This window comes from Macaca nemestrina, chromosome 2 (assembly GCF_043159975.1).
Source record: "Macaca nemestrina isolate mMacNem1 chromosome 2, mMacNem.hap1, whole genome shotgun sequence".
Taxonomy (NCBI): Eukaryota; Metazoa; Chordata; class Mammalia; order Primates; family Cercopithecidae; genus Macaca; species Macaca nemestrina.
In genome coordinates, this window is record NC_092126.1 from 15675540 (window position 1) to 15689566 (window position 14027).

General features: G+C 47.0%; 1 protein-coding gene across 5 annotated transcripts in view; it reads right to left on the minus strand.

Moving 5' to 3' along the window:
• Positions 1-14027, minus strand: part of LOC105470949 (CKLF like MARVEL transmembrane domain containing 7) — a 63777-nt gene that overhangs the window by 48896 nt on the left and 854 nt on the right. The window lies entirely within an intron of this gene.

Consider the following 14027-nt stretch of genomic DNA (forward strand, 5'->3'; position numbering starts at 1 on the left):
TATAAAAGTACACAGCAGTGAGTGTACCTATGCTCTTATCTGGCACAGGAAGGGAGGCCGACACAGAAGTGTGAAACAACTCCTAAAGGTTACACAAGAAACTGGTATCACCAGTAGCCTCCTGTATATTTCCAGAGAGGAAAACTGATAATTGGGGGACTTTGGTACATTCTGAATCTTGATCATGTAAATGTTATCTATTCAAAAAAGTAAATACAACTTAACAATGTACAACCACAGTTACTGTTTGCATCAGGATTTTGCTCTGAACTTGCTCCAAGAAAACACCGCGGAGAAGAGGCTGGCAGCCTGGAGATGGAGTCAGCCTGTATAACTTACAAGATACTTATTTGTTTGTTTATTTAATTTTTCAAGAGATGGGTTCTTGCTCTGTCACCCAGGCTGAAGTGCAGTGGCACAGATCAGAGGTCACTGCAGCCGTGAACTCCTGGGCTCAAGCAATCTTCACGCCTCAGCCTCTCGAGTAGATGGGCCCACAGGCGCGCACCACCACACTTGGCTCAGACAAGATAATTAAACTCCCTGCCTCAGTTTCCTCATCTGTAAAGTGGGAATACTAACATCTCATAGGGATATTGTAATCATGAATGAGTTCTTGCATGTAAAACAAGCCACAGGATGCCAAGAGCAGTAACTTGACACATGGATTTACTCCATATGAATCTAATGATTACGTGACCAGAGCCCAGTGATAAACACGGCCACTGCCCCTGCTGCCCCCTGCACTGCTATTGCTCCATCTTCCCTTGCTGAGGAGCAGCCATCAGAGCTCCAGCTTTGATGCAGGATAAAAAGGCTTTTGTGAGTGCGTTACTTATCTATTGCTCTACAACCAATTACCACAAACTTGGCACCTCAACACAACATTCATTTATCATCTCACAGTTTCCATGGAGCAGGAGTCTGGGCAGAAGTCCACTGTTCAGGGTCTCACAAGACTGCAACAGGAGGCTGGCCAGGCTTGGGGTCCTCTTCTGAGCTCACATGGCTCTCAGTGGCTTTCAGTTTCTTGTAGCCACAGGTCTGAAGTCCCGTTTTCTTTCTTTTCTTTTTTTTTTGAAACGGAGTCTTGCTCTGTCACCCAGGCTGGAGCGCAGTGGCGTGATCTTGGCTCACTGCAAGCTCCGCCTCCCGAATTCACGCCATTCTCCTGCCTCAGCCTCCTGAGTAGCTGGGACTACAGGTGCCCGCCACCATGCCCGGTTATGTTGTATTTTTAGTAGAGATGGGGTTTCACTGTGTTAGCCAGGATGGTCTCGATCTCCTGACCTTGTGATCTGCCCACCTTGGCCTCCCAAAGTGCTGAGATTACAGGCGTGAGCCACCGCACCCAGCCTGAAGTCCCGTTTTCTTGCTGGCTGTCAGCTGAGGGCTGCTCTGCCTTCCAGGCATGACCCTTGGATGCTTGTGACATGGCCCCTCACAGGCTCTCTCTCAACAAGGCAGTTTACTTCTTCAGGGCCAGCAGGAGACTCTCTCCCTTTGGGAAGGACCCAGTACTTCTTTTAAGGCTTTTACCTGATGAGGGCAGGCCCACCTGGGGAAAATCTTTTGATTAACTCAGAATCAACTCCTTTGGGACCCTAACTGCATCTGCAACATCCCTTCACCTTGGCATATGACATCCTGCCACCTGTGCCATATTCCATTGGTTAGAAGCAAGTCAGAGAATTCACTCACACTCAAGAGGATGGACTTACACAGGATGTGACTGACTAGGAGTCACCCTCAGGTGTGCGTACCATGGTGGGCTAGGGTGGGGGACTGCTTTCTGTACACAGACAGCACACCACGGTAGAAAAAGAAGACTTGCTGGACCTGGGTTCAAATGCTGGATCCACAACTTCATAGATGTATTCAACTTTGGACGGCTATGTATTTAACTTTTAACCTCTCAGCTCTGTTCAACCAAAAGGAGGAAAAACTGAATACTCCACAGAGTCATTAGAAGAGTTAAACAGGCTGGGCGCAGCGACTCACACCTGTAACTCCAGCACTTTGGGAGGCCAAGGAGCAGGGATTACTTGAGGTCAGGAGTTTGAGACCAGCATGGCCAACATGGTGAAATCCCGTAATCTACAAAATTACAAAAATCAGCAGGGCATGGTGGCATGCAACTGCAATCCCAGCTACTCAGGAGGCTGAGGCAAGATAATTGCTTTAACCTGGGAGGTAGAGGTTGCAGTGGGCCGAGATCAAGCCACTGCACTCCAGGCCGGGCAACAGAGTGAGACTCTGTCTCCAAAAAAAAGAAAAAAGAGAAAAAAAAAAAAAAAAAAAAAAGGAAGAAAAGGTAAAACAAAGGGAAATTGCATGTAAAATCACCAGACATGGTAGAGCAGGAATTGAAACTTTAGATCCCCTCTCTCTTCTCAGTCCTTCCTGGAGAAACTTAGAACTTAAAAATGAAGATAATAATAACGTTGGGTAATGTGAAAATGCTTCCTAAAATATGGCATATACTTAGTCCGTTCAATACCCCAGGGAGGGGTTTCCCCACTCCAGCCGAATTCATCTCTGGCAAAGGATGAAGTCATCACTAGTACCTGCTGTTATGTCTCAGCACCTCCTTCTAGATCTGCCACAGCCTGCCCATCAAGCAAGAGCCAAATGAACATAGAGTACGACCAAGTAACGGACTGAATGCAGTGATCACAACACCATTTTCAAACAGTGTTTAATGACACAGGACAATATACACAACATAATGATCATGAAAAAAATATCCCAAATTGTCCTTTTAAGAGCTCAAGTGGTAGACTTGGACCGCCTGGCTCCAAATCCACCTTCAGTATTTATGACTCTGTGCCTCAATTTCCTCGGTGGATTGGAGATAATGATATGACCCACCCCATAATATTGTTGTGAGGATTAAGCAAGGTAACACATATAAAAAAAATACCTAGCCCAGCCGGCACCGTGGCTCATGCCTGTAATCCCAGCACTTTGCGGGGCCGAGGTGAGCTGATCGCTTGAGCCTAGGAGTTCAAGACTAGCCTTAGCAACACAGCAAAACACAGTCTTTACAAAAAATTAGATAGGCATGGTGGCCTGCGTCTGTAGCCCCAGCTGTTAATACTAGGGAGGCTGAGGCAGGAAGATCGCTTGAGCCAAGGAGGTCAAGGCTGCAGTGAGCAGAGATAGCGCCACTGCACTCCAGCGTGGATGACAAAGTGAGACCCTGTCTCAAAAACAAACAAGAACAACCAAAAGCAAAGCAAAACAAAACAAAACAAAAACCACCCAGCCCAGTGGCTGTCACCTAAGGAGGTCAAAGTGCTATTATTTAGTTAAGTACCACTCTCATAACTTAAGAGGAAACGTTTAAAGAGATTTCTTCACAAACAATGTTGAGAGCTGACGCTGGCTTCTCAGGGAATAAAGGAAATCTGAAGAGGAAGAAGAGACAAAGTATTCAGAGGTCACACTACAGTAATTCTCTCTGCTTTCCAGAAGGCTCCACTTCACTCTGTACCCAAAAGCATTTAATTAATTTCTCCTTTTCCCCTTCCCATTTATTTCAGAAGGAACTTCATTTTTCTCTTTTAAAAAAAAAATGAGTGGCCAGGCATGGTGGCTCACGCCTGCAATCCCAACACTTTGGGAGGCCAAGGTGGGCAGAACACAAGGTCAGGAGTTCAATACCAGCCTAGCCACATGGTGAAACCCATCTCTACTAAAAATACAAAAGTTAGCGGAGCGCAGTGGCGGGAGCCTGTAATCCCAGCTACTCGGGAGGCTGAGGCAGGAGAATTGCTGGAACCCGGGAGGCGAAGGTTACAGTGAGCTGAGATCAGGCCATTGCACTCCAGCCTGGGCGACAGAGCGAGATTCTGTCTCGAAAAATAAAATAAAATAAATGAGCATGACACAGCTTTTAAGCTTCAGATCAACCCTTTGGGAGTAGTAAGTGGAAACTGCGGGTTACCGCCTCTCTGGTTATCAATCGGTCTTTCTAACTATCTGAAGTAAACTGGCAGGGCGCCTGTAATCCCAGCACTTTGGGAGGCCAAGGCGGGTGGATCACTTTAGGTCAGGAGTTCGAGACCACTTTGGCCAACATGGAGAAACCCCGTCTCTACTAAAAATATAAAAATTAGCTGGACGTGATGGACCGCGCCTGGAGCCCCAGCTACCTGGGAGGGCTGAGGCAGGAGAATCTTTTTTAACCGGGCAGGAGGAGGTTGCAGTGAGCCAAGACTGCACCACTGCACTCCAGTCTGGGCGACAGACTGGAGACTTTTTTAGACTCCGTCTCAAAAAAACCTAAACCAAACAAACAAACAAACAAAACCTTTGCTTAAAGTAAACTAAAGAGAGAGGGCTCGGCAGAGGGAGGAGCGTGACTGCCCCAGGAAAAGGAAGAGCCGCGTCACTGCCCTTGCTGATTTAAACACAAGCCAGGTGAGGCGCGTTTTCTGCAGGAGGCTGAGAAGGGCTCTGCTCGCGATTTCCGCCCAGGAGCGCGGGGTGCCTGGAGCAGTGCCCGCGTCCCAGCCCCCTTTCCCCTCCGCAGTCCCCGGGCTGCTGCCGGCGCTGGGCTCGAAGCCAGGCCCCTGCCGATCCCAGGAGTCGCCCCGGACGCTGCAAGCCCTGCCAGGGAATGAGCAGCGAGCCCAGGAAACCACTGAGCCAAAGTGGTAACAAAGAAGGCCGGCGTGCGCGGGCGGCGGCCGAGCCAGGCTTCCAGGGCCGCACGCTAGGCCGGGCGCGAGGCAGATGGCAGAGGGGAGGAAACAGACGGCTGTCCAGTGGCGCTGCACAGGAAGCGCCAGGGCTGGCAGGAAGACAGAAGGGCGGCCTTCGCTGCAACGAGAATTTAAATAAATACACCGGCCCACACAGGGACTCCCCCAGGATTCCAGGGTCCTGGCGTGCTGGCGGGGGCGGGGGTCTCTAGGGCCCCTGCAGTGGAGAAAACCAACCCCGAACCCCTCCTCTACCCGCTTTCGCCCTGGCTGCCGGGCAGCCTGGAGGACCTTGTGCTGGTGTTTCCATCCCTATCGCCTCACTCCGGCCAGTGATTCCCAGCCGGAGTGTACGTGGTTATTTGAGGTGTCCTGGATGGGAATTCTTGCCAGTGATTACTAAAGCCTTAAGCTCTGCAGCCTGAATAGATAAGGTCTTCCACAAGAGTGGAACTTCCATTCTTCAAATATATGCAAATACTGAGGCCATTACTTAAATACAAGAACATTTAAAAGCATTTTTGAATTTTCTAGTCTGTCTGTCACTGTTCCTTTTCCAAATCATCAGACACCAAAAATACGATGACAGCTTAAATACTATTACTATCGCACTTGGCTCCTTGAAACTCCTGGATGATAAAGGGGCGCTCATTAATTTCTAGATGTTAAAAAGTCTAGAGAATTGTTTTATGCCAGCCACCTGAGTAGGGCAAGAGGCACTTCATTTCTCTCTCGGAAAAGGTCAGTGCCGTTTATCCTGAAGAAGTATTTACAGATGTGTACATCAGGATTCTCTACAAGGAGGTTCATCACAGCCTCCTTTGTATGCAGGTAGAACTGGAGGCTCCCTGAGCCACAGTGTACCATGGTACACACAACCACGGTACCTCCATGACTGGCCACGACAGCACTGTTAGAAACCAAACTGCAGACGAACAAAATGCACCACATATTAAACAAACAGCAAGAGAAGCATTTACAGCCAGGCATGGTGGTTCAAGCCTGTAATCCCAGCACTTTGGGAGGCCAAGGTGGGTGGATCACGAGGTCAGGAGATTGAGACCATCCTTGCTAACACGGTGAAACCCCATCTCTACTAAAAATACAATAATTAGCTGGGCGTGGTGGCCTATATCTGTAGTCCCAGCTACTCGGTAGGCTGAGGCAGGAGAATGGCTTGAACCCAGGAGGCGGAGGTTGCAGTGAGCCCGCGCCACTGCACTCCGGCTTGGGCAACATAGCGAAACTCCATCTCAAAAAAAAAAAAAAAAAGAAGAAAAAAAAAGAAAAGCATTTACAAAATATGTATAGAATCATCCTAGTTTTGTTTAAAGCAAAACACCACCAGCCGGGCATGGTGGCTCACACCTGTAATCCTAGCACTTTGGGAGGCCGAGGCGGGTGGATCACCTGAGGTCAGGGGGTCGAGACCAGCCTGGCCAACATGGAGAAACTCCATCTCTACTAAAAATACAAAAATCAGCCGGGTGTGGTGGCGCATGCCTGTAATCCCAGCTACTTGGGAGGCTAAGGCAGGAAAATCGCTTGATCCTGGGAGGCGGAAGTTGCACTGAGCTGAAACCGCGCCACTGCACTCTGAGATCACACCATTGCACTCCAACCTGGGCAACAGAGTGAGACTCTGTCTCAATTAAAAAAACAAAAAAAACCCACCACCAAAATTATGTGTATCTACTATAAAATAGTTTTACTTTTTAGTCTTGGGGAAGAGGGAGTGGGTGAATCTATTTTCTTCTTGTGCTCCCCAAAGTCTCCACAATGAACAAGTATTACTTTTGTTAGCAGGAATAAAGTCAGTAACTTATTTTATTATATTTTAGTTTTGCATTTGTTTGGTCACTGATGGAAAGTAGTTTCTTGTCAGGAATGGGCCGAGGTCAAAGAATCTTGGCAGTTAGGTTCTTTGCTGCTTTTTACTCTCCAGCTTCCAGGAAGTAGGACACGGTGTGCAGACTGCACTTGGGAACCAAACTAGACCCCCGCCTCCCCCCCACCATCCAGGTCTAAAGCAGAACATAAAGCGGTGGGCCCTTCTGGATGAGGCTGGGCTGTTCTGTGCTAACAGGTCTATTCACAGCTATACCAGAGGCAGACATCCCCCACAGCTGAATTCCACTTGCCACCTAAGCTGTGAACTCCCAAAGTGAAGCCTGGAATTGCCCAGGCCTCTCAGAGGGTCTCTAGGACCCACCCTCCTGACAAGAAACCTTAGTGTACTCCCCGTAGCACCCAGTCTGGGAAGGCATCTTCAATCTTATTTCAGACAAAACACCCTTTTAGGATATAAAGTATTTTGCACTGTCAAAATCGCACTGTCAAAATTCCAGTTTGCATTACTATTCTGAAATGAATAAAATGTTTATGTAATATGACCCTAATCCCTGTGACAACCAAAAAAAAAAACTTCCATAAAATTCCAAAATAACCCCTAGGGGGCAGTACAGCCCCTAGTTAGGAGTCACTTCATGAATGGTGAGTTGATAGGATGCTCTGCTGATTTTTCTTAGACTAAGGACTATATATTCACCAAGATTTGGCAGACCCTGGGGTCTGGTCCCTGCATACCTCCAGTCTCATTCCCAATAATCCCACCCTGTTCTCTCCCCTCCAGCCCTAGAGATACTCCTCCCTCCACTAAGGGTCCATGCTCTTTTCTTTTTTGGGGGGATGGGAGGACAGTGTCTCGTTCTGTCACCTGGGCTGTATGGAGTGCAGTGGCGATTACCACTCACTGAGGCCTAGACCTCTGAAGCGATCCTCCCATCTCAACCTCCTGAGTAGCTGGGACTACAGGCACGTGCTACCACACCCATCTAATTTTTGTATTTTTTGTAGAGACTGGGTTTCACCATGTTGCCCAGGATGGTCTCAAACTCCTGGGCTCAAGCCATCCGCCTGCCTCGGCCTCCCAAAGTGCTGGGATTACAAGCATGAGCCATTGCGCCGGCCAGTGCTCTTTTTTCTGCTTGTGATGCAGTTTCCTCATCCTCACATCAGATGTCCCTTCCTCAGAAACACCCTTCCTGATCCCCAAAAGGTCACACCCCCTCGTATATGCTCTACACCACTGAGTATTTCTCCTTCATAATTTGGAACTGGTTTGTAATTACATATTCATAACCATTTCAATTAATGTTTATTTTCTCTATTTGAGTATAAAGAGGCAGGGGCTCATCCGTCTTCTTTCCACAGTGCCCTAGCACACAGTCGTGATCACCTACTAGTTAGCTGATCACAGCAGGTGATCAACAAATATTTGCCAAATAAATAAATGAACCTCCCGGAAGACATTTAGATTTCCATCATTGCCGCTTGTGAAATACATTCTGATTCTCTGTCCATGTTATGGTTATGCAAATATCACAGTCTGTTTTGCTGCAGAGGCAGCAAGAGTCTATCTTGTTAATAGCTGTATTTCACATAGCATAAGAGTAAGAGCATAGCAGATGCTCAATGGATAAGATGGCACCCATTTCTAAGTGTCTGGGATGGGATGATTAAGATAATTACCCCAATACTTGCTCATTTCTTGCTACATCTTTTTCCTTTCCACCCCTAACATATCACTTATCTCTAACTTAAACATATACTGAATAAAGGCACTAAAGGGGTAAATGAGCCACTCCCAACCTGAAAAACTTACACTCATCTGTCAAGATGCAATTTAAATATCACCTTTGCCCTCTGACCCTCTTCCATAAGGTGGGCAACTATCAGAACTTTTACCTTCCTGAGCAGCCAATTTTGGTAGTTGTTCATCCCCTCAGCTCGTCAGAGGCATCCTAACCAGAGTGACTCCATCTTGAATAAAGGCCGAGAGAAAGCCAAATCTGCTAGGTTACATTCCCAGGGGTTGGGCACTCTCGGTCACAAGATGTTTATGGCTGAGGGAATGAGTTAATAATTTTTTTTTTTTTAAGACAGAGTCTTGCTCTGTTGCCAGGCTGGAGTGCAACGCCACAATCTCAGCTCACCGCAACCTCTGCCTCCCGCGTTCAAGCGATTCTCCTGCCTCAGCCTCCTGAGTAGCTGGGACTACAGGCGTGTGCCACCACGCCCAGCTAATATTTTGAATTTTTGGTAGAGACGGGGTTTCACTGTGTTAGCCAGAATGGTCTCGATCTCCTGACCTAGTAATCTGCCCGCCTTGGCCTCCCAAAGTGCTGGGATTACAGGCGTGAGCCACCATACCCGGCCCGAGTTAATAATATTAACTAACTAAATAAAGACCCAGAACTTATGGAAATGTCCCAGTACTTTAAGAAGAAAAAGTATTCTTAGTTTAAGAATAGGTTCTGCTTTTAAAATAACGGCCCACTCATAAATTCTCGCTAAGATCAATAATCACATAGGAAAGTAAAAATACTAATAGCTTGTCACAAGCTGACCACAAACTTTTGTAATAAAGTACACTATTTTTAATAACCTGTATAAGCAAGCATTGTATTTGCAATGGGTGCGTTCCTCCTTTTGCTTTCTGAAGACTCCCTACTCTGTAACTGAGTCGTCTCTAGTAAACTATCTTGACTTCACTATACTCTACAACTTGCCCCGATTTTTTTTCTGCACGACATCCAAGAACCGGCTCTTGGGATCTGGGACAAGACCCCTCTTCCCATGACAAGCTGAACCACAGATTACTTGAGGGCAAGAACTTTGTCACAGTCATCTGCTTCTGCACAAATGGAGACGAATGTGGCAGTTATAAATGTCTGCTGAATGAACAAATAGATAGGGAGTGTTGGCAGGGCCACAAGCCCCATCCTGGGGTCTCCTTAATCCCACAGCAAAGATATCTAGACCCCTTCAGATCCCAGAGCATCCCTTTCAGCTCAGACCCTTCAGGCACTCAGGGGATGCCCTTCAGCCCACCTTTTGTGACTCCTGCAGGGGACACCCCTTCTTCTAGGAGTGGATGTGGCGGGAACACCACAGGGATTTCCTGAAGTGTAGCTGTTGCCTCCCCACACCCAGTGGCTGCATGCAGCGCACCTTGCCCCCTCACACTCATCGACAGGTCTGTTTACATAATTACATACTATCCAGTTCACTCATTTAAAGTGTAAATCTCAGTGGTTTTAAATATATTCACAGGGTTGTGCAACTATCACCATCACCAATTTTGTTGTTGTTGTTGTTGTTTTTGAGACGGAGTCTCGCTCTGTCACCCAGGTTAGAGTACAGTGGCGCAATCTCAGCTCACTGCAACCTCTGCCTCCCGGATTCAAGCAATTCTCCTGCCTCAGCCTCCCCAGTAGCTGGGATTACAGGCGCCTGCCACCACATCCAGCTAATTTTTGTATTTTTTAGTAGAGACAGGGCTTCACCATATTGGTCAGGCTGGTCTTGAACTCCTGACCTCAGGTGATCCACCCATCTTGGCCTCCCAAAGTGCTGGATTACAGGCGTGACCCACTGCACCCGGCACCATCACCAATTTTTTGAACATTTTCATCACCGCCAAAAGAAACCCCATATCCATTATAGCAGTCACGTCCCATTTCCTTTCAACCCCTGCTCCCTGACCTAGGTAACCACTAATCTACTTTTTGTGTCTATGCATTTGCCTATTCTGGACATTTCATATAAATGGAATCATGTAACATGTGGTCTTTTGTGATTGGCTTTTTTTCACACCTTAGTGTTTTCATGGTTATCTATATGGTTACAGGCATCAGTACTTCATTCTCCCTTTTTATGACTGAATAATATTCAATTGTATGAATGTACCACCTAGTTTTAGTTGCTGTTTATACATTCATCATTTGATGGGCAGCTGTGTTGTTTTCATTTTCTGGTTATTATGAATAATACTATTATGAACACATATGAACGTGTAAGTCTTCATGTGGACATCTGTTTTCATTTTTCTTGGGTAGAGCTGGGAGTAGAAGTGCTGGGTCACATGGTCATTTTTGAGAAACTGCACAGTTTCCCAAAGTGGCTACACCATTTTTGCATTCTCATCAGCACTGTATCAGAGTTCCAATTTCTTCACATCCTCCACATCTTCATCACTTGTTATTTTCTATTGTCATCTCCGTGGGTGTGAAGTGTTATCTCACTGTGGCTTTTATTTCCCTAGAACTATTAACAAGCAATAACTCTGCCAGAGTTGTGAGTTTTAGAGACCAGGCCATTAGGCCTGGATCGGTTCCATCACTACTGCTAAGGGCTGTGTGACTTTAGTGTCTCTTTAACTCTTTAGCCAGTTTCCTTACCTATCAAACATGTTACTTCACTGGATTCTTAGAAACATTTCATGAGATTATACACACATGGTATAGAGTATATAATTACTAGAACATTCTCAAGAACAATAATAGGGCTAAAAAATATATAGCTATTAAAAAAAAGAGTCTCATACAGGTGCAGTGGCTCAAGCCTGTAATCCCAGCACTTGGGGAGGCCCAGGTGGACAGATCCCTTGAACCCCCAAGTTCAAGACCAGTCTGGGCAACATAGCGAAACCCTATCTGTATCAAAAAATACAAAATTTAGCTGGGATCATGGTGGGTGCCTATAGTCCCAGCTACTTAGGAGGCTGAGGTGGGACAACCGCCAAGCCCAGGAGGTCAAGGCTGCAGTGAGCCATGATGACACCACTGTCCTCCAGCCTGGGCGACAGAGCAAGACCCTCTGTCTCTCTCAAAAAAAAAAAAACAGTCATTTAGCCGGGCACAGCAGCTCATGCCTGTAATTCCAGCACTTTGGGAGGCACAGGCAGGGGTGGATCATGAGGTCAAGAGATCGAGACCATCCTGGCCAACATGGGAAACCCCATCTCTACTAAAAATACAAAAATTGGCTGGGTGTGGTGCTGCGTGCCTGTAGTCCCAGCTACTCGCGAGGCTGAGACAGGAGAATCGATTGAATTCGGGAGGTGGAGGTTGCAGTGAGCTGAGATTGTGCCAATGAACTCCAGCCTGGCAACAGAGCAAGACTCCCTCTCAAGAAAGAAAAGGCCGGGCGCGGTGGCTCATGCCTGTAATCGCAGCACTCTGAGACGCCAAGGTGGGCGGATCACGAGGTCAGGAGATCGAGACCATCCTCACTAACAGAGTGAAACCCCGTCTCTACTAAAAAATACAAAAAAAAAAAAAAAAAAAAATTACCTGGGCGTAGTGGTGGGCGCCTGTAGTCCCAGCTACCTCAGGAGGCTGAGGCGGGAGAATGGCATGAACCCAGGAGGTGGAGCTTGCAGTGAGCTGAGATGGCGCCACTGCACTCCAGCACTCCAGCCTGGGTGACAGAGCGAGACTCCATCTCGAAAAAAAAGCAAAAGAAAGAAAGAAAGAAAAAAAAAAGAGTCCTTTAAAGTCAAAAGTCAAAACTTGTGACTGTGTCTCTACTCTGAAAAGGAAGACCGAAGAAACTGAATTATCATGGCCAGAAGATTATAAAAATTACACATGTATAAATGACATGTCAAGTATACACATTCACTTAGAAACTCATTTTCTAGTAATGGTGGACCCAGAAGAGGCCCAAGACAAGGGAAGTCATTCTCCAATGGAACAGCCTTTGCAGTGATTTCTTAAGACAACGTGTTGGCAGATCTATTGATCAGATCATGATGAAAACATTTCATGAGAAGCTGAGGACAAAAGGGTCAGCCTGTTCAGCATGCAACTGAGAAATCAATGGTCAAAATGAGAGACCCATAGAAAGAGAGCCCAATGGGTGGCATTAATTTAGCTGCTTCTGTCCTTCTCCAATGTTAAAACTTGGCTAAACAAGCATTTTCCAGCAAAGAAGACAAATGAATCTCAAATGCCCAAGCAGAGCCTTAGAAAGGAGGAGAAGGGGGAAAATAGGGAGGAGTTAGACAAGAGGCCCAAGCACATAGCCCTAACTAGGACTAACAAGGCCATCCTGCAAGGGCAACTTTGCTCCCAGAGGGTCTGATCAAACAAGCCTGCAGCAGTGATGGGGAATCCTCCAGGGCAGGTGTAAGACTCCTCAGCATGGTTTTAAGAGAGGCACACAGAGAAGCAGGAGCCACATAAAGAAATTCTTCAAGTCTTTGTTCTCTTTTTTGGAACAACAGGCCCCACTCTTGTCACCTGTAAATTGGCCCAAGGGCCAGAGGCTAGCTGAGAAGCTTAAAATGAGATGGAGATTTTTCATCTCCCAATATCTTTATTCATCAAAATCATGGACCACATGAAGGCTTCTCATCTCCATTACCCTTTCTTTTTTTTTTTTTTTTTTTTTTGAGACAGGATCTCCCTCCGTCATGCAGACTAGTGCTGTGGTGCAGTTCACTGACCTCCTCTGCTCAATCAATCCTCTCACCTCAGCCTCCCAAGTAACTGGGACTAGAGGCCCCTGCCACCACACCGGGTTTAAAATTTTTTTTTGTAGAGATGGGAGTCTCGCTATGTTGCCCAGGTTTCATCTCCATTATGTTTGTGTACCAAACTCATAGACCAACAAGGAGACTTTTCATCCCACAATATCTTTGTCCAGCAAACTCATGGGCCAAGATGGAGGCTTCTGATCCCATTCTCTGTCTACCAAACTCATCCCTTCCAATGCTCAGGTAGGGCCTGTCTCACCCCAGCCCTTCTTTTAAGGATGGTGAGATGGGCTGATCTCTTCTATTTGGCTGATCAAATCTCTTAGCCTGGGCCAAAAAATGCCCTGCTCAAACCCAACAATGCTCAGCACCAGATTTTTTTTTGTACTTTGCTAAAATGCCTCTATTTCTAATTTTTGGTCTATCCAGACACCCTTCCTAGGGAGGCAGGAACTCAGTGCCCCTTCTCTTTAGGTCTGGCCCAAGCAAGACATGAGGGCCACCTTATGCACACTCAGTGTCTGGAATAGCAATGCTATAGATGCACAGACGTCCTGTGCCCAACCCCCTGGGGCCAGTCCACCTTAGCAGGCCCCAGCTTCTGGGTCTGTGACCTTGTCCAAGCCCCACACGCCTTTCCCCACACCTCTTTTTGAAACTTACCGCTCCCCTCCCCACCATTCTTGGTGCAAACATTACAATGGTGGAGAGTCACAAACAGCCCAACCCAGTTTCAAAACACATCATACAAACGGAAAAGGTGTTTTTTAAAGAAGAAAAAAACGGGAGGGGAGAAAAGAAAAGAGTGGGGAACAAGAGAATCGGCCAGGCAACGTCTGCCCTGGTAGAAGGCCCTTGTGCTGAGCTGGTCACAATCCAAGCCCAGACACTCATCCTGCCTGGCTCCACGGGTGACTCCCATTCAACAGTCTGGCTCCCCCACATGAGTACCAGCCCCTGAGAACAGGCCTTTCCCAGCTGACCACCTGCCGTCC